General features: G+C 36.9%; 1 protein-coding gene across 4 annotated transcripts in view; it reads left to right on the forward strand.

The window, feature by feature from the left end:
* LOC129216277 (uncharacterized protein DDB_G0284459-like) overlaps positions 1 to 21,330 on the forward strand; it is a 307,700-nt gene that overhangs the window by 82,027 nt on the left and 204,343 nt on the right. The window contains exon 1 of one of the 4 annotated variants that reach the window (XM_054850485.1): positions 2,346 to 3,092. The exons of the other annotated variants lie outside the window; for them this stretch is intronic. The gene's annotated coding sequence lies outside the window, so the exon portion shown is untranslated. Of the gene's footprint in view, positions 1 to 2,345; positions 3,093 to 21,330 lie in introns of those variants that run through there. 4 annotated transcript variants of the gene reach the window in all.

Raw genomic sequence — 21,330 nt, forward strand, 5'->3', positions numbered from 1 at the left:
TCTAAAGTATATTCGATCTATATTCTCACGGCAAAAATTAATTGATTTATTTATTCACAACACACTTTTGAGCTTACCATTTTGCTTTTACGTTCCTGAACGAAATGAAAACATTTTATTTTCTTTTTGTTATTTCCATGATAACTATTTTTGCTTCCCCTTATTTTATTTTTGAGAATGCAATGAATGAATAAGGCACTAGTGACATTATAAAACGCGAGCATCCTAATCCCATCGGCATTTTCCCTTCTCCCCCGCTAGATTCATTTACATGGAATCGTCTTCACTTGGCAGATAGCCAAATTACGTACAATCCGTGGTCAAACAGTAACCGTTCATAACTAATTTCATCGCGTGCAGTGTAGGAAAGATAACTATGTTATTTATTAGGATTTTTTAAAAAGTATTATGTAGTATTTATTTTTTACTAGAAAATCGCCCGTCAAGGTATGACGGGTGAAAATTGCTTCTACATTTGAACGAAGCAATTGCCTCTGGAGATATTTTGATAATTGAAATTTTAACCCAAACTCCAATGGATGAACCCTAAACTCCAGTAGATAGCGTTCATTGTTTACGTTTCTTCACTATCCTAAAATGACTGCATTACCAGTAAAACTGTTAAGTCACCTGATCGAGTTCAGCCTTGTCACGATGAAGCCTATCCCTGCATGTTAAACGTTGCCAAAACTTATTATCAAATTATCATGCCGTGGCGCGAGTTTCATTGCTGAAACACGTGCGTTACTCGATCATCTGCTATTATATATATGAGGATGTTTTATTTATTTTACTAGTTTTTCGGTTGGCATTTTAGTTCACTGCATTTATGTTATATTTTATGCCCTTAGTAAATCATCAGTTTGTCTATCCTGAAGGATTTGGTGCTATGTAAGTACATTATTTATTAGTAATTGGAAATAAATAGTATCTGTTTTGAACTTCATTCCGCACCCGCACCTTTCACAAAGGAATAAAAATGATTTATCTATTCCGTTAAGTGTTTTAATTTGTTTCTTCATAACATAAGTAATTTTTTTTTAGTTAAAAAAAAACGCACACGCAAAAATCTGTAAAGTAAACCGTCGTTCTCGTCGTGCTTTGCTTATCGATCGATTGAGAGGATGGATTCTCTAGAAAAAGAATGAATTCATCGCATCATAATTGCAAAATTTTTATATTTCAACTATACCTTTGGCACTGATGCGTAAAAAAATATGCATTAGTTATTTGAAATTCAATAATACAGAAACATTTCAAATACCTAAAAAATTTTCCAAGTAACTAAATACGACATCTTTTCTTTCACCACTTATTTCTTTTGACTGTCATATTATAAAACAACGTTATTTAGTTTATGGTTTGAAAAAGAAATTTACTTATGTGGAACCCTTACAAGAACCCTGAAGGGAAAAACGAGAAAGGAAACACAACTGAAGTTCTATAAGGTTATGGCGGTGCCAACCTTACTATATGGCTTTGAAACATGGACTTTGAACTGTCAAGAAACTAGTTGAATTCAAGCAGCAGAGATGAAGTACTTGCGATCACTGAAGAACTGCACTATCCTAGACAAAATAAGGAATGAATCTATTCGTATGGAATTACAGATATTCAGCCTCAATCAAAAAATTACGGAATATCGCAACGATTGGAAAAACCATGTTTGACGTTTCCACGAGGGAGACTTCCAAGAGCTGCCTTTTAGTATAGACCAAGGGGCAAACGAGACCGTGGTAGGCACAGGAAGCGGTGGGGCGATCAAGAAGCCGGAACAGGCTATATGTCTAATCTTTGAGGAAGAAGAAAAAGAAATTTGAGGTGTCAATTTTTGGAAGATTTCAGATTTTGACAGAGTGAAATCAGTCAGTTTTGCTGAGGAATTGGATTTTCGAATAGTATAAACAGGGGTGCCCACAAGAAGGGATTATGGCGCAAGTTGCGCCATCAAAATTGGGGGGGGGGGATATTTAAAATTGCTTTTTATTTATTTATTTATTTTATTTTACTTTATTCTGTTTATTTTTATTTCATTTATTTAGTTTTGTTGGGCGTAGCACATCATTCAATCATTCACAATCTTTTATTGGCGTAGCACAGAAATTTTCTAATAAAATAATAATAATTAAAAATAATTAAATACATAAATAAATAAAATATATTTAAAAGAATAAATAAATAAAAAATATAAAAAAGACTAAATAAATAAAAAATATAAAAATAAAAAAAGAATTATTTAGATAAATAAATAAAAAAAAGAGCTAAAAACAAAAAGGGGGGAAGAGGATTGAGCAAAATTTTGGGGGGACTTTGCGCCATTGACCTTGGGGGGGGGGAATGGGCACCCCTGAGTATAAAAATATGTGTGACTTGAAATAATTTATCTGAACGGCGTTCCTGCCCCTCTCTCGGACGGGGTAGCCCTCAAACCCCTTTCCCCGCCCCGCACCTGGTTCTAATGGCTCCTTTAGTCGAAATATTTGTTTGCACTGCAATGGAATATTGTATCTCCTTGATGTTTACCTGCATCCATCATTTGGCGAGATCCCCGTGACCGCGCACGCAGCCAAAAACAAACGGTTCCCCGCCAGGACCCAGTTTTTCTTTCATTTTTTCGCCCGCTCCGCCTTGCAACCCTATCAGTGACCACCTGGGAAACGCGAAGTACGGAGCGACGACGAAGCGCGCACGTGCACACCGAAACCTTTTCGCGGTTTTGATCCCCGCTCATCCTCACTGGAAACCGAAGACTTACGAAAAGTTGTGTTTGTTTACTTTTTTTTCTTCTCTCGTGTGCCGGAGAGAGAAAGTCTATATACCTGCCCAGATATCGAGTTGCTATAGTGATAATCGGAAGAAGCCAAAATGTGATATTGCAGCGCTGACGCAAGGGAAAAAAAAATGTGAATCTATTTTGTTTTGGAAATCTTCTCGGAGTGACGGAGTTTTTTATTGGATAGTCCGCTTTGGGATTTGTGTTGGTACTTTGGGAGAGTTTATCTTCTAGTGTTTCGTTTATATCCGTTCGCTGGACTACGTCGCTGTCGGTGGACTACCAAAGTACTGAGTTGACGTTTGGTAACTGAAAAAAGGTAAGATTTCTGTTCATGTTCTTTGGAGTTTAATTTGTATGGAAGCTCACGAGAGCTCAGCTCTTGAACTTCTTTTTAATTTTACGTAAATTTGCACACATTGAACGGGATTCAGATTATTTATACATTGAACTACGCCCTGAAGACTATTAATGACTTCTTTCGTCAGAAATTAAACCCTAGTTGAAATTTGGAAACAAATACGATGGGGCATGTTGTGAGGAAAGTCGACAAATTTTTATACATGTGTTGTTCATTTATTCTTGGAATACAGAAATACACACGAGAGTACTTTCAGTACATCAAGCTCTCACGTGCGCGTCTCTTCTTTTATGCGTCTCTCTTAGTTGCAGATGCTTGATTTTCAAAGCACTTATGCGCAGGAAAAATGTTCACACAGTACTTTATCCTTTTTAAAATTCTTGTTTTTCAAAAATTATCGTACACAAAATACTGATGTATACCTGCATGTTTTAACACATTAATATTTAAATAAGATTTAAAAGATTATTTCCATAAAACAATAATCACATTGTAAAGCATGTACATTTTATGCAAACTCTATTGTTTTTCTCTTAACTTCATTTCCTTTTACATCGTTTTCACCTGCATATTAATTCATTTAAGTGAACCTACTATTATTTCTTGCATTTATTATTATTATTATTATTTCTAACTCGACTTTTTCCAAGATTTTTTTTTTTTTTTTTTCATTTTTAGAAAGGTCTCTCTCACTGATGGGTCTGTTTTGGTCAGTTTCTTGGGGAGGGAAAGGGCGTTTAATTTTAAATTCACAATTTAAATCTTATTAAAATGCGTTCTTGGTATTTTTCAAGGTGAAATGCTTGGGGAGATATTAACTACTAGCTGCGTTGCCCGGCGTTACTTGGTCTACCTCAAAAATAAAAGTTTTATCAAGTGATGCATATTCGACAATCAGGGTTAGCTAAAAGGAAAAAAATGTCAAATTTCCTTTCAACGAGTAGAGAAGACCAATTTTATGTCTTATAATTTAAATTTAGACCTTTTTGGTTTTGTTTCAACTTCCAAAAACTCGGTCATTGTTATTATAAACCGTCCGTTTCGCGTATTTTGCTAACGAAACCCCCTGATGGCAACAGCCCACCCCCATAGGAGGGCGAAACAAGCTTATACGAAGCAATGACAAGCAAAGGGATGGCAAGTGGACTATTTTAAGTTTCAAGTAAAATGCGTTTAAAAATCAGATCCCAAGTAAGCTTTCATTGAAATTTTTTCCTAAATCATACTGTACAGCAGCACCTACCAGGGATACTAGTACAATCTCTTGTCCCAAGACAGAGGTTCACCTACGATTTGTACTGGTTATCTCCAAATCTTTAATTTTGCCACTTGCATCATTTTGCTTCTCACTACCTCATATGATTTCCTGATCATCATCAGAGGAAGTGTGTGCCAAATTTTAAAGATTCGACAAAAACTGGGTTTGTTTAAAAAACATATATACACAAACACACAAAAAAAACCTCCATTTTTAAATTGTATAGATTGTTTAATGTTTTGTTTTTCTGCAATAATAAGTGGAAAAAAATAATCTTAAAGCTATGTTTAAATCCTGGAAACTTCAGATCGAATTTAACGTGACAGAAACTTCATAGTCTAGTTTGTACTGAAGCTCAATAATCGGAATATCGTCACACTCGTCGAGTAAAAAGAGCACATTTCCATTTTTATTTTACCTATTTTTATTCATTTTGAATATTTACCACAATCGACATTGTGTTTGTGTCCTTTGGGCTGTTGAAATAGTTTATTTTTTTTTTCAGTTATAGAATAAATAGTTAGAAAAGATAATTTTCTGCTTAGTTTCTTTCTCTCTTTTCTTCTACTTATTTGTTTGTCAGGTACTCCGTACGCCTACAAATATTGTGAGGTGTGTGCTTCCAGCACCGTAGCGAGCATTTAGTGTTACTATTATTAGAATTTTTTTGCATATAATTTTCATTCATTTTTTTTTTTTTTTTTTTTCGTTTTTGCGTTTTGTTAGAGTCTTAAGCTTTAGAATTTATGAGTTTCGCCCAATATAAAATTGCTATAATAATCCAGCATTATACATATGGATTTCAAATTAAAATACGTTGGAATTAAATAATCTTTACTAATAATGAAGCTGAAAGTCTCTCTGTCTGGATGTCTGGATCTGTGACGCGCATAGCGCCTAGACCGTTCGGCCGATTTTTATGAAATTTGGCACAAAGTTAGTAGTTAGCATGGGAGTGTGCACCTCGAAGCGATTTTTCGAAAATTCGATTTTGTTCTTTTTCTGTTCTAATTTTAAGAACATTTTCCCGAGCAAAATTATCATAAGATGGATGAGTAAATTATCAAGTTATCATAACGTGTAACCGTAACATGGGCAAGCCAATTGGCGAGAAATTCACCATACATCATTTGTAAATATACAGGCTAACCAAAAGATCTTTTAATTTTCTACTACGGGCAAAGCCGTGCGGGTACCACTGGTTAAATATAAAAGCAAAATAAGTGCAAAAACCAACTCAAAATAAAAAAAACTTTTTACCGTGACACTGCTTCAATGAACTGGACTCAAATGGAGTTCTTCTAGATAGCATGTCAGAGAATATAATAGATTTTAACGATTTCATGCTAAATGACATTATTGACTTTACGCGATATAACTGTGTTACATTCAACGTATGAAGATTCGATTCATTGCAGTCCTTAAAATTAGTGGTGACTTCGTATTTTTTGTAATTCACCTTTAACACTGTTTTTTTTTTTAAGGTTTAAAAACGTGTGCTTTCCTCAGAACCCAATTTCCCTAAAGTCATCGGTAAGGTCAAAAGCGTTTAACGTTAGAACAAGAAGTTTAAGTCACACAGTCACGACTATCGGCTTTCTGAGAACTCCCGCAGTTTAAATAAAGTGTTGAAAGGAATTGAGGTAATGAGAAGTAAAGGAATGCAAGTGGCAAAATTAAAAATTTGGAGATAACCAGTACAAATGGTAGGTGAATCTCTCCTCTGTCTTGGGACAAGAGATTGTACTAGTAGCCCTGGTAGATGCTGCTGTACAGCATGATTTAGAAAAAAATTTCAATGAAAGCCTGCCTAGGATCTGATCTTTAAACGCGTTCTACTCGAAACTTAAAATAGTCCACTTACATCCCTCTGCTTTTCACTGCCTCAATTGTTAAACAATTTCAATCAGACCATTTTATATGTATGTATCGTATGTGCACGTATTCTCAACACGACCGTGACACTGAGTACATGCGAAGTTTGTGGCAGTAAAATCCGTAGGTCCGAAAGTCCTCGTGTTCATCGCTGGCAGTTGCCTTGGGTGCAGGCAACTGCCGTATACCTTGCTACGGCTTTTCAAGGTATTTGCACTCGAGAAACTAATTAAATTGGCAAGTGTGGGGATCGCTGAAGTGTCAAGTATTCTGATCCAACATATGTGTATCTTTTGAATGAATGATAAAGAGGGAAATTTTCTCTGCAAGTATTTAAAAATTTTCCGTTTAAAAGCTACTGGCATATTATTGATATTTTTTACGCGTAATGTTCATAAGGAATGGAAATTGTTTTTCGTGACATAATTTTAAAGTTTTGTTTATACTTATAATTTGCATTTTCTGTATGTTCAGTGAAACCATTTCCTCTGTGACAAATTCATTTTTATTTATTTGACATTGCTTATTCATTAGGTAATCGTCTGCATTTTTTTTTTTTCAAATTTTACACACGCATTTTATTACATTGTCTACTTCTTTCTTTAACTTTGACTACTTTACTGCGGTCGTCACATTGATTACTTTTAAAGTCAGACTCTTGGGCTATGCTGGTTATTACAAGAACTTCTATACTCCATAGATTGCGGAGTCGGTGGCAAAATGTCCAGCTCCGACTCCGGAAATTTTAAAACATTTGACTCCGTCTCCTTTACTCTAAAATCAGTCTGACTCTAACTCTGACTCCGAAAGCACTTGCATAGTTGCTGATTTTGATGGAAAATGACTAAGTCCTACTCCTCTACCCCAAAATCAGTTTTGACTCTGACTCCGCAGCTCTGCTTAAAACCGTCCCAACTTCCATCTGAGCCAGGATTGGCAAAAACCCGTTTTTTTGGGGGTTTTTTTAAAAATAAAATCCAGAAAAAAAAACAACTAAAGCTGGGTTTTTTTTAAAAAGAAATGTGTGGTTTTTTTTTTCTTTTTTTGTATTTTTTTAGGGAAAATGAGGAGTACTTGTAGCATATTGTGGCGTAAGTATATGGACAAAGCACAAAAATTGTCTTGGGGTAAAAAAAAAAAGCTGGAAAATTCAGCGTTTTCTGAAGAAAAGTGTAAAAGACGACGAAACCGAAGAATGTGTTTCAGATTTTTTAGTTTCCATGATTACCAACAATTCAGGCTAAGTTACTTTTCGAGTGATAAAATCTTTTGTTCGTTTTTAATTACTACTTTTTTTTTTTTTTTTTTGGCATTTTACTTTATTGTATTTCATTTTGTTATGCAAAACTGCTGCAGAACCTCAAGTAGTTTAAATCCCTTTTTTCTGAATTCCAGCTTAATTAAGACATTTCTTTGAATTTTATATTGCCTGTTTTTTTATTTCTGTGTACAGAGTAAGAAATATTAAACTTTTTCGTAAGATAATGAACAAACTGTACATCCTATTCTGTTTTCTGTCAGACCGTTTGTCAAACCTGTTAATTTAACCTGTATAATAAACCTGTCGAGATTTGTGACGTGTTAGTTTGCAGAAAATAATTTACATGAAAGCGTTTAGCTAGAGTAGTTTCCTCTGTACAATCTACAAATATTGAGAAAATCAGACATGACAGGACTTAGTCAAGATAATTTGAGTTATTTATTGACCAGTTAAAGAAAAAAGTTAAATATATATTGATTTAAAATCTTTGAAGTATTTTTTAATGCCGTTAAGAGTTAAAAGAGATAATATTAAAGTTCAAAATTCATTTTTTATGTCCATTGTCTGTGGTGAAGAACAAATGAAAAAGAAGTTTAAATTGTGAAAGTATTTAAATTAATTAATTTTTTAAAAAACTTCTCAGAATTAAAAAAAAACAAACGTGGGCTAAATAATGGGTTTTTTCAACAAAAAAAAACCCATTGGGTCCATTCCAATTGGGTCCAATCCGGCCAACTCTAATCTGAGCAAAACCTACTGCGTAAAGCATCCCACGGAGGAAATCCTCGTTCCATATGCCAATAGATGACGATCTTCCTTCACAGCACAGATCTGAAATGATTTGACCTTGCCCGTTGCGTCACAGATGTTGTCTGCTGTTGCAATTCCGCCTTGTTAATGTGCCCTTTAAACGATTCTACGGGAGAGGTCAGCACTTCTCAATGATCATCCATGGAAATGGGAAAACGGCTCGGAAGCGTCTAGCCTGTTCATCCGAGCCGAGATTTGCAGATGATGGAAGACCTGACAACGAAGTTGGATATGATATATTAATGGACCTTTTGGGGGAGTGCAGTCGTTTATTATTGTTTAAACCACTAGGAGACGGGCTCAAGTAGATTCGCCATCACTTTGTTGGAAGAGATTTTAGAAACAGGATGATACGACACCGATTATGAGAAGGGCGAAATCTTTGTCGCTGATGTTCTGCGCACGTCTTTGGTTCAACATCCTTATATAAATAATAGCCGATGATCGAGTAACCCGCGTGTTTCAACAATGAAATTCGCGCCACGGCATGATAATTTGATAATATGTTTTGGTGATGTTTAAAATGCATGGTAAGGCTTTATTGTGACAAGGTTGAACTCGATCCGGCAACTTAACTGTTTTACTGGTAACACTTTCGTTTTAGGAAAACAAAGAAACCAAAACAATGAACGCTATGTACTGGGGTTTAGGGTTAATCCACTGGAGTTAGGGTTAAAATTTCAACTGTCAAAATATCATCAAGAAGGCAATTGCTTCGCTAAAATGTAGAAGAGTCGAAGCAGTTTTCACCCGTCATATCTTGACGGGCGATTTGCTAGTTATTTAATAAACATATATTGATCTACACTACAATGGTGCTTAAAATAGAGGATGAGTCGGATATTTCATGTTATGTGGAATATAAATGAGTGAATATCCAGACGTCATTGTATGCCAAGAAGTGGAATTTATTGTTGAGTTATCGTAATCGTTCGTTATTTTATTGGTATCCAAAGGCGATAATGTCTCTAGAGATGACTAACAATAGAAACCGGACATTGTAGGGGGGAATTGTTTGCAGCCTAAATTAAGTTCTTGAAATATTTCCGCAACTTTAACTGTTAAAAAAGTCTAGTAAATGAAGGGGTAATGGAACCGATCAAAAATTCCTATTTCTTCTCCAATTAATCCAAACATGTCAATCCAATTACCTATCCAATTCCCCTACCTAACCTTTGACCACGGAAAGAAATTCTGTCACCCACTGAAAATCATCTTGTATGCCTTGAAGAAGATCACTATCTTAGAGGCGGAACAATGCACTCTAGTTTATGCTTTCTACCGTTCGACGGCTATTGAAGAATCATCTGTAAGCAACAAAAGATCTTGTTTCGTCGGATAAAAGCAGAGCTATCACTCGAGACCGAATAAAACCCAGGTATAAATAAATCTGAGCTCCGTGGAGCGCGATCTGTTCCGGTAATTGGGCTGTTCCCACGACTCGAGACTCTTCGTTTTTTTTTTTTTTTTTTTTCATCTCACTGCCGTTCCTTTGCACTTGCACTTCCGCTGGGGGGCCCCGCTGATACCTTAACTGAGACGGTAGGGTTCACTAGAGGGTTCACGGCTGTATCAGACGAGAGGATGTTTAAGAGGGTTTTCATCACAGTTCGCTAATAAGGTACGCCGAGCGAAATGCAGTCATTATTTAAAGCTGTGGTTTTTAAACGGGCCTGTTGATGGAGGATCTTTCAGGGTCATAAGTTATGCACAGTGAATGCTCTATATGGAGTCATGAGGACGACAAAAAGCATTTGCAAAATCTATAGTTTGCACTAAAAAAAATAATAGTAATAAAACAAGGCGATGGTCGAAGCGTATAAAAATTTAGAACCTTCGACTCCTTTAGCCAAAATCAGTCCGGCTCCGACTTCTGGCAATGTTAAGGACTCGAAGAATAGATGACCGACCCCGACTGTAGGCATTTTAAAACTTTCGACTCACGATTCCGATTTCTTACCCCAAAATCAGTCGGACTCTGACTCTGCAACCTTGGTAAAAACACCGAATGCTAAGATGCTATCAACTATATGATAGGTATTTCTAGAGAGGAAGAGTTAATGTTTTGTATTTCAAACGGTAAAAATTTGTGATTTTTTTAAATTATTATTTGAGGACGATAAATTGATAATGTGATATTGTAATTCGATAGTGCCCACTTTTGCACAACTAGTCCTTTTTTAAGACAATTTCAATTGAAAATTTGCATAAAATGATGGTTGGGCACTGTCACTGAAACTAAAGCATGGAAAATCCCTCGTATATCTCTTAATTAAAAGTTAAACTACAGTTTTTTTTAAGGAAAAACGCAAGATCTTTTTTTTATTATGTTCTCAGATTCAACTGTTTTTGGTTTTGGGAAAGCTCTTAACGTACAATGACGTCTCGAAGATATAAGAAAAATGTACATTCCAATGAATGTAGCTCAGAGATTTCGGTTATTGTCTCTCAGCACAGATAATTCGTCAGTTACGTCCATTTCATGTTCCATTGCAGACACACTGCAATCTCATTGGATATGAACAACGTCTCCTTAACGCCACTGTATGCCGAGAGGGTAGAGATAACGTTAAGTTATCCTAAATGACAGCTATTTTTAGTGCGTTCACGAGCAGCATTTTTACGCTTTGTTTTTGGAAAACTTTTAACCTCAACATAAATAACTTCTTGGAGACGTCCAAGTTACCTTCACGTGAATGAAGAGACAAAAAGCTGGAAAATATCTTCATCGAGACTTTCAATGAAGAGAAATCGTCAAAGGGGGGGGGGGGGTTGCTCATTTCCGGCATCAGTACAACACACCGTTACATCCTAATGGCACATAAAAATGGAAACATCCCGGAGACACCAAAACTCAGAGTAGAACTTGAAACGAACCGCGTCACCCATACGTCATTGTATGTCATGGGGTTAAATGCACTGAAAAAAAAAAAAAAAATAAGATAACGTTCCTGGAAAATAATGAGCATCTAATGTACCTAATTTCTGCTAATGACATATCAGAAAAAAATAGGAAAAGAGGAACGTTTCGCGCTAAAAATCAGTAACCTCTCTGAAAATAACCTGGAATTTTTCTGCAGAATTCAGAAACCTTCCCATTAAAAGCCAGTCATGTCTCAGGAGCAAATCAGGAACCTTCCGATAAAACTTAGGTATGTTTATAGCAATAGTTTCGCCCTTTGCTGTTTTACCAGGAAGGACTCTAGAGCAAAATGTGACCGAAGCTGTGGCAGAATTGCAAAGAAATACAGAGCAGCTTATTTTCTTACAAAGCCAGAGTATTCAAGGGACTCCGACTTTCCCCTTGTTCGAGGCTCAATCAATCTGGAAAGGCCATAAACTAGCTGAAGGCGAAACATCTACTATAGAAGCTGATTATATTTTCACATTGGAAGCTAAAAATGTTTTTCACCACAGTGATAAAACTTGTAGCAATTTAGAAACCTTTTTCACAAATATACTTGCTTTTCACGGGAAACTGGTGGTGGATACCCTCGAATTTCCAGAGCGTTGCTCGGAAGTAATCTGCGACGTTTCGTAATTCTATTACAGTGTAGCTGTTTCAAAGTTATCCTTGCTGTAAGTGATTTTACGACTCTGCTAAGGGATTAACTTTTCGCCAGAGCGACAAATGAGTCTTAAATTTCTGACCGAATACAGCGGCCTCAAGAAGTCTGCAGAAACGCGGACTTGGAATCGCTCCGGGAAAGTGTCTCCTCGATGTTTCATTCATGAGCCGAGCCGTTTTCGCTCGCGCGCGCACGTGCGCCGCATTCCAGCATCCCCGAAAAAGGCAAAAGGGGCTTTCTGCCGCTCGCTTTGCATATTCGATGATGTGACCGGTTCGGATCCCGTAGAACGACCTCGTTCCGTATTCCCTCGTTCTTTTTTGCATTCCGAATGCCGATCGTTCCTCGGAGTTGAATCCACTGACACAGATTTCGCAAAATTCGGCAGCTCCCAGAATGCAGAAGCACTTGAATCGCTTGTGGAACCCTTTTCTGGTGTGTGTTGAGGTATCTCGCTTAACCCTTTGATTATCGAGAGCGGTTAGAGCTTCCGGTTTTGGCAGGAGCATTATTTAAAGGCGAACGACAGCCAAACGGGGAGCGAGGAAAGATTCATAACCTGCTAAAAAAGGAGAAACCGGAACATCCAAGAAATATGTGTTTTAAATTAAAGTTAATAGATTTTCATCTAAATTAAAATTAATTAGCTGTAAAAATCTGGCTGATGGCCTTTGTATTTACTTTGGCGAGCGTAGTTTCGATGTCAGTGAATTAGGTAATTTATTTTAATCTGTTCCCTAAATATGAACCTGGTGACATCGTGCCAAACATAATTATTCAAAGCAATTAGTGTATCACAAAGCGAAACAAAACTTAATCGCTTTTGCAAATTATAAATGCTCGTTATTTTTTTAAAATTATTAATACGGTAAAAACCTCGTTGCAACAATATCCGATACAACGATCCATTGGCCTATAACGGTTCATGACTCTGCATTGCAATAAAACCAAACGAACATCAAGTTAATGATGACCTGTGCAGCTTGCAAAACGATGTTTTACTAAAAAACTTGTCCTGATCCGTAGCCATAAAATTTTCTTGGATAATAAGTGTTGGAAAAACTTTTCAGAATCGGACAAACTATTTCTCACAGTCTATATGAAAATTCAGTGCAACATGATTTCTGAAAGATGCTTGTTCTGAAAGACCTAGTGGCCAAAGTAGTTTTTTAGTCGTCCGGGAGAACTGGTACCCAGGTTTTGTCGGACCACGTATAAGCGCTTAGTGCCAAGCCGAATTTCATTCCAATTATGATGTTTGAAAGCTTTAATTTTATGCTGGGGGATGTAGTAAACCTTAGTGGTTAGTGTGTCCGGTACTCTTTTTAGTGTTATAATTGAAGATTAAAAATGGAAAACGCAGTAAGTGACAAATAAAATTTTTTACACGGCATCAAAAATAAGATTCCAGGCGGGTTGTGGAACTTACTGCGTTTTCCATGTTTTTGCATTACGGACTTGGACCAACAACGATAAGTAACCTTTCAATAACCTTTAATGGCACTTACCGCGCTCTCCACCACACGGGCGCTAACTCTTGCTCCACTGGAGGACCTTAAAAAGGTTATTTTAACTACTTTTAGGTAGGATAGGCACATAAATCGTTTTCCGCTGTGAAATGCTTGGCATTTACTTCATTTTGACAAAAAAAATTTTTTTTTTTTTTTTGGCACTTAATGCGTTTTCTAATTTTAGTCTTCAATTCAGCATCGCCTAGCTCAAGGCTGTCCAACTGGCGGCCCGTCAACACATATTGTGCGGCCCGCATAGATGTTGACATACTTCGATTTTGACATTCCTGCCTTAGTAAAGAAGGTGGATCGACCTCAGTTCATTAAAATGTAAGCAAATTGTTTTATAATCCTTCTGTTTCTTTGTTTTATAATTAATAATTCAACTATTAATTGTTACTGTATAAGAGGTAAGAGGTTATTGTTCAACTTTTTCAAACTGTGGCCCGAAAATTAATCAGTGACTGGATTACTGGCCCGTGGGTTCTTTGCAGTTGGACAGCACTGGCCTTGCTACTGATGTGCTATAGCCATTCAAAAGCCCCAAAAAAGCTTTCCAGTGAAACATGAATTTCGGACGCTGCTCCCTGTCTTCTTTGAACACCTATCTGTTCTCGGTGCAATTTCTCAACAGTAGCTGTTTTACAAATATTATTACTTCTCTAGAGATATCGAAACCCAGCATTACTATCATCACGAACCGCAAAAACAAGGTGGGCGATGGACTCATGATTTCCTCTCCGTAACAATGATTCACGCTTTTCAAGGACACGCCCCCTACTGTTTCGCTGTGCATTGTTCGTACCTATGGATTTGCTCAATTTGAATTCTCTCTTCACTGTTGAAAACACCTACGCGTTATGAAATAACTCTATGAAGTTTCATTGAAACTTTTACCACCAATTTTCAAAACAAGTTTGAAAAATCGTGAGCTTTTATTCCTTATTTTACAATCAGTTTGTGAGAGAAAAAAAAAGAAAAGTAATCTTGAACTGTGAAACAAAAGAATCTTTTTCATTTTTGCAACCGGCTCAAAGATTTTTCCTTAAAAATGAAGTATAGTTTAACCTCGATCCTCTGCAGTAATTGGAACTGATCGCTTTCGGAAAATCAAAGTTCTTGAATAATCATGAATGCCTCAATTTTCTGGTTACACCAAGTATCAAAAAGTTAAGAAAGAGTAATAGTTGTTGATTGAAACTCTCGATTAAATGCTACTTCTTGCCACAATATTGGAACAAAACTTATTTACATAGCGATTGTACAATCGATAAAATTGATTGTCACATCATTGAAATTTCGTAATTCAGAAGAAAAAATTTTAAACTTTGACTATGTACACTGCAAAAACCAAGCAGTAAATTTAACCTCATGTGCAAAAGAAAAGTTTAATGAACTCTATTAAAACCACGTTTTTTCGATCGAATAAATTAAGAAATAATTGCTGTAAATTTGTGCAGTGGTTTCGGAGATACATTTCTTATTTTATTAAGAGAAGTTTTTTTCCTATTAATATCCATTCAACTCATTCCAAGTTGAGCATTGCTCTTTAAATGTCGCCTTACGTTTGCTTATTAAGCGGCAGTTTTGTTAATGGCAGGACACCTGAGCAAGAATTGAAAAATGCGGAAACGTTTCTTGTTTGCTGTTCGGCCTACATTAAATCCCATGTCTTGGAAGCCATCCCAAACCCTTTGATTCATGCGGGGCTAAAAAAAAGAGAGAGAAATCTTCAACTGTTTCTTGTTGACGGAGCAAGAGGCTATTTATTATTCACATAGCACTCGAATTCTGAGATTATTTCGGGACGACCGGTCTTTAGTTTATGGTGGATATTTACACCATCTTGCACACATTCTGGAGTTGTTTGTCACTCAGTCTCGTTTACTCGAGTTTTATCGCGCATTCAGAGATTTGACATCGCCGCATGTTATTGCAGTGCCTTTGCAGTCAGTTGGGGCAATAATCAGTCATTTCAAAGTGGTGTAAGTTAATTTTTTTTAATAATTTATGTTTACCAGGGCTGCGCCATGGCGGAATTACAGGTAGGGGGCGCAATGCATCTTTGGGGGGCCGTTTATCTATCACATAACTGGGTAAGACATCTATAAAGTGCATTTTATTTAAATATAATTTGGGGCCCCTCGAAATCATGGAATGGAAAATCTTTTGCGGAGTCGGGGTCTTGTAATCAGAGTCGGATTGAGTTTGGGGTAAAGGAGTCGAAGTCTGGAGACGTTGGCTATAAAACTCCACAAATCAGAGTTGGTCATATTCCCTCCGAGTCTGTAACTCTGCCAGGTTCGTGGAGTGGAAGTCGGAGTCAAAACGGTTTTGGGGAAAAGGTGTTGGAGTTGGGAGTTGGAGGCTTAAAAATTTCGGAAGTCGGGGTCGGTCGTTCTCCCTCCGAGTCTGAAACTCTACCAGAGCTGCTGAGTAGGAGTCGGTATCGGAGTGATTTTGGGGTAAAGGATTTAGAGTTGAAGTCGGAGGTTTTAAAATTCCATGAGCTAGAATCGGAACCTTCAGTTTCCCTTCGAATCCACAACCATGACTTTTAACCACATTCTACTTCATGCGAAAGTGACGTAGCTTTAGGTTTTTACCATTTGCCGATAGATGCTCATCGTCAAACGGAGCAGCAGTAGTGTTTTGCACAAAAGTGGCTGCCAAAATAAACTATTCCATTACTCAAGATCGTGTTTTATTGACCTCTGCTCTCAACGGCTCAACTGTTGTTTGTATTACAGAGGAAACATCAAAGTGAAGGAAAGTTGGAATCCTTTTTCCTTCGCATCTTCATTTTTCAATACAAACCTTTGAAAGTTACTGCGTTAATAACATAGAAGGACAGTTTTTAACAATTTTTGCTGAGACAGATTTTTGAGTTTCTTTAGAGTAAAATAGGCGTACTGATCTTAAAACCGTAGTTTAGTTTTCTTCTACCATGTCAGGTTTTTTTCTCTACACTTTGTGAGAAAGAGAACTTTCGACGGTAGAGCGAGTATTACAGAACGCCCTACTGCTCTCCTAGTAGATGATGCAAATATTTATTAGTTGAATCAAGTGCTCCTTTCCCAGAATATTTCTATTGCTATTTGTGACAACTTTCAATTCATTATATATATTCAGTAAAAAATGTAAAGTAATTCCGTGTTCATCAGTAACACAAAATTATTTATTTATTTTTTTGCATTGTGTATGTGATATATGCAAGCAATTTTTTCTCCCTCCCCCCCAAAAAAAAGTTTATTTTGTCCTATATTGTGAATGAGTCACCTATTGAACTTAAAAACTGGATGTGATGCACCAAAACTGTGATCATTTTTGAACTCAGAAGTCTCAGGAGGAAGTTAGTCAGGAGTACCCACCTCCTCAAGAACAATGATGAACCCCTTTCCAAATACCATGAAAATCCCCCAACCCCCCAAAAATATCCCGAAAGCACCCCATGTCTAAAATTTCAATGGTGCAGTTTACACCATGCCCCCCCCCCCCAGTTGAGCGACCTTGAGTTAACCACAAACAAGTCACAGATTTAAGAATCGTTGTTCTCCAGTTTTGTAGCAAGTTGCCAATATTCTGTTTCACAGAGTAATATAGCGATTTACAGAGAAAGCTGATAAATATTCACAGAATGATAAATAATTACAGAAACAAAATTGTTGATTTCCCGGTTGATGTGAAGTGCACTACAGTTTTGTTTTGTCTCAAGGACAATATTGTTACAAATCTATTTCGATTCTAATTTCTTTTTTCCGGCGAAAACTAGTTTCCCTTGAGATTTCGATCTCGAAAACGGCGATCCCTCCTATTTCGTTGCCAATCCCTCTTTCGAAATGATGTATAAAGTAGAGAGGTAAAGCACATTAAAATCTTTTCGACTTAGCCTTAATTTCAGTTGGAGTGGCTCTCGGGGTGCAGCATTCCAGCAGGTTTGGGATTTAGATAAGGCACTCGTTATCTCGCCAACTCCATAAAAGGATTTCATCTGGCTCAGGTGATTACAACCTGTACCTGGGTGTCGAACTCAACTCCTTGAACATCGCATATTCGACTTTGGGTAGGGAAGATAGCAGAGTAATGTCTTTCTTATCATCATTAAGTTGCTTTCAGTGTAAACATTGAATTTTTCGCTTTCTTGTTATACCACAGACTAAATGTAGCGCAAAGGAAATGGAGGTGTGTCATGCAGGGGGAACTATCAACAGTCCCGGGTTCTTTGATAATGGCGAGTGTGAATGCATTTGACTTCAAGACAAACAATATTTATGGATATATAAGATACCATATATTTTTTTCCTCAATGCGGGAGACTTAACAATTTTGGACACCTTCCTAACCACGGGTAACCACGATGGGGGGTGGGGGGAGAGGTTGAATGTGCAATTCGGCCGTTGAAATTTGTTAGGGAGATAAATTTTAACGGGAATTTTTCTCTATTTTGTAGGACTCTCATTCTGAGGGTACTTTGTAGCATTTGAGGAGGGAGGGGGTGCCATCGCTCTTGGGGGATAGGAGCCTCTGGCTTATCGCATATCTTTTAATTTGTGCTCATTACTAAAAAAAAAAAAGAAAAAAAGAAACGAAAATTTAAGAAAGATTTGTTTTTGTCTTACATTTTTATAATGCACAAATTTGTCAAAATACATTTAGCGCTGATTGTAAATAGTGCCTTAAGAATTCTGACTTTTAATTGTGTTTTTCCTCTAGTCCGCAAATTGTTGATTTTCAAAAACACCGTTTCTACGCGAAAACCGGACATTGATAACTCTATATATGTAAAAACCACGCTTTACATAAAGCGCCACCAGAGAACCTGAAGTTTTTAATTTAATAGTTAAAACATGGAAAAAAGAACCCCGATTTCCTCCAGCTGGGTGTAATTTTCTATGCGTGATGTGAGAGTTCGAAAGACTTAAGTGTAAGAAATATTGTATTCTGTTTTTCGATCTACCGTGATTCATCTTAGTTTTCCAGGTAATCCTGAAACATTAGATCACGTGACAAGGACCAATCGACTTCCAGGGGTGATAAGTGGACACAAGTAAATTTTTCTGAAAACAGTAAAATCTTCGGAAACTATCAGGAAGCTCGACCCCCCCCCCCCACGTGAAAGCTCTTGTTCTGCTCTTGGCGGATAAGTTGTTCACAGATAATCGAGAGATCACTACTTTCAATAGGGAAGTTGCAACCTATTAAATGTTCATATTTTGGCTATTGGATATTTTTAATTGACCCTCAAAACTAAAAAACTCACCATCGCCGAATTTTAAAACACCGTGATTGATTTTTAATGAATTTTTAAAAATCCACGCGCAAAAGTGCGCTCTTCTGAAACGTCACGAGCTTACGTCACAGGGCACTAATGGGCAGCCTTCCGCCGAAGATCCCTTGTTTTCGCTACGGACATTTTTAGCGCGCTGATATTTTTATTTTTTAGAAATTCAATAATCCTTTTGAACACACTATGGAGGCCGGATTCGTTAAAGCACAATCTAAATAATCTTCCTCAAGTAACAACAATGATGATATTCGAATATTTCCGAGAGGATGAGAGGTTTAATGTTCCAGAAACGGGAGGAGTTAAATGCGAGGAGATAAGCCTTTTACGTTTCGTCTTCGAAGTCGAATTCACGTCCATCGGCTTCTCCCCTGTTGGAAGAGCGCATGACGTCACTTCCTATGCCATTTGACGTCACAAGCGCTTGAACTTTAAAAATACATGTTCATACATGTTACTCTATCATATAAAAATAAAATTGAAAAATCGAAAACTTCCCTATTGCTTATCATGTTGCTCCACCGGGATTCTAGGATCCCTTTTGGGGGAAACATAGCGAAGTCTTCAGCCAGCCTGTTCTTCGAAACAAATAGACCGCGAAACATATTCGAAAAGATCACTTTGCCCGAGCTGCGATCCAACTCCAAATCCCACAGATATGATTCCATAATCGGCCGTAACGGCAGATGTATGTAACGGCCATCAACCGTCCTTGCCCCGTTGTTTCGGAAGTAGCCGTAACCTTACGGGTCACTGAATACTAGAATGGAGACCGGTTTGTTTTATTAATCTCCGGAGAGGGCAGCACCAGGCAGACCCCGGGGCCCACACTGATCTATCGCCACTCTTGCGAATCGGAAGACATGACCCCTTCGCATATGAACCGATGGGGATGAATATGAGAGGCGCGAAATTGGTGCTTCGGTTAGAGAACTATACCTCCAGATAATAGACAAATAACAGTCGATTCAGACTCCAAATGATCGTTTACAGTGATGTGCATTAGGGTAATCGCATTCTTGAACTTTTTATTTTCGTTTTCTTTTTCGGGAGGAGAAGAAAGGTATCGATGGAGAACTGGTATTCATTTTTCAACACATTGTTTGGGGAGATGAATTGAATTTTTCCACGTCTCCGATACTTAGCATTCCATATGCTGTAAAGCAGCCGTGCCCAACCCTTTTCATTTTCGTCCCACATTCGTGGGTCATTCTCAAAGCATTGTTAATGCTATCCTTAGACTTCAGTTTCATTTAAATGTTTTTCCGTTGTGGTCGAAAACGTTTATATAGTTTTAAAAAACATCATTTTGTGTCATTCGCCTTTTTTGCCCAATCATAAAATGAATGGCGGAATGTTTGGTGGCCAGAGGGAGGGGAGAGGGGAATGAAATGTTGAGAAAAAAGAGTTTTATTGAGAAATAAGTGCATGATTGTTGATATCAAAATCTAATGAGCTACGCCAGATCACTGAGCGTAATAAAAAACAGGCTTTTAAAATTGATTCCTATTCTATGAAGAAACGTCAACCTTTCGAAAAATTCCTAGAAAGTTTACTATAAGAACAAAATATAAAGAAATATGCCTTTAAACGATTCCTGGGGAAAAATACAAAAGAATTTAATTGCAAAAGTGCTGCAATTTCTAAATCGAAATCGTGAGGCATACACTATTTTTCAAACATTTGTGGAATTTTTAAATGACTACGAAGACAAAAAAGGAAATATTTTGTCGAGTAAAGTTTTTTAGAATGTATTTAAGATAAGTGCAGAATATTTCAATTAAATTTTGCTGCGGTCAAAAGAATGTTTTGCTTTTAAACAATCGAAGAGATACTTTAAAAAACGTAAACACAGAAGGTAGAGGAATATGGGGCAAAGTGAAGGAGTAAAAATAACTTAGTTTTTCAAAATGAACCAATCGGAAATCTGATCTGAAAATTACAGCACATAAAGAAAGAATAATATATTTCACTAGCTTTTACCCGCGGCTTCGCTTACGTTAATATAGATTATTTTAATTATTTCATGTTTTTGGGCAACATAGGCATATGTCAAATCGTTACCAAAAAATGGTTTGTCCCCAGTTTCTCCAGTTTCACCGACATTTCAAATTTCCTCCCCCATTTAATATATCGAAAAGGATGATTAAAACTGAAAAACAGGGGGGGGGGGAATCAAATGTCGGCGAATATTGTCACCAAATACTGAGATACTTCTAGTGACTATAAAACAATGCTACATATTTTCAGCCGAAATTTTTCCAAAAGAAGTAGTAAAATTTGGCAATTGTTTGAAATAGTGCAAAAAATAATAATAATAATGGAAGTTTTTTGCTGTTTATGGGTTTGCTTAATTTAGTTTACAGATTATTTTACATGTTAACAAAAGATTTAAAGATTCTTTTAATGGCGATATTTTGGTTACAGGGTGAAAACCGAGAAACAGTATTGCGTAGTCTTCAGCTTCAAAAACAGCGACAGTTGAAACTAGTATGTTGTGGCTATCACGAAATTTTCTTCTATATTTTTCTTTTTTTTCTGATCCTTCCCCATGCTTGACGAGGAAGCAATATTCCAACCAAAAACAAAATTACACATGCAAAAACTTGACTACCATTCCAATGTCTG

This window comes from Uloborus diversus, chromosome 2 (assembly GCF_026930045.1).
Source record: "Uloborus diversus isolate 005 chromosome 2, Udiv.v.3.1, whole genome shotgun sequence".
NCBI classification, from domain to species: domain Eukaryota; kingdom Metazoa; phylum Arthropoda; class Arachnida; order Araneae; family Uloboridae; genus Uloborus; species Uloborus diversus.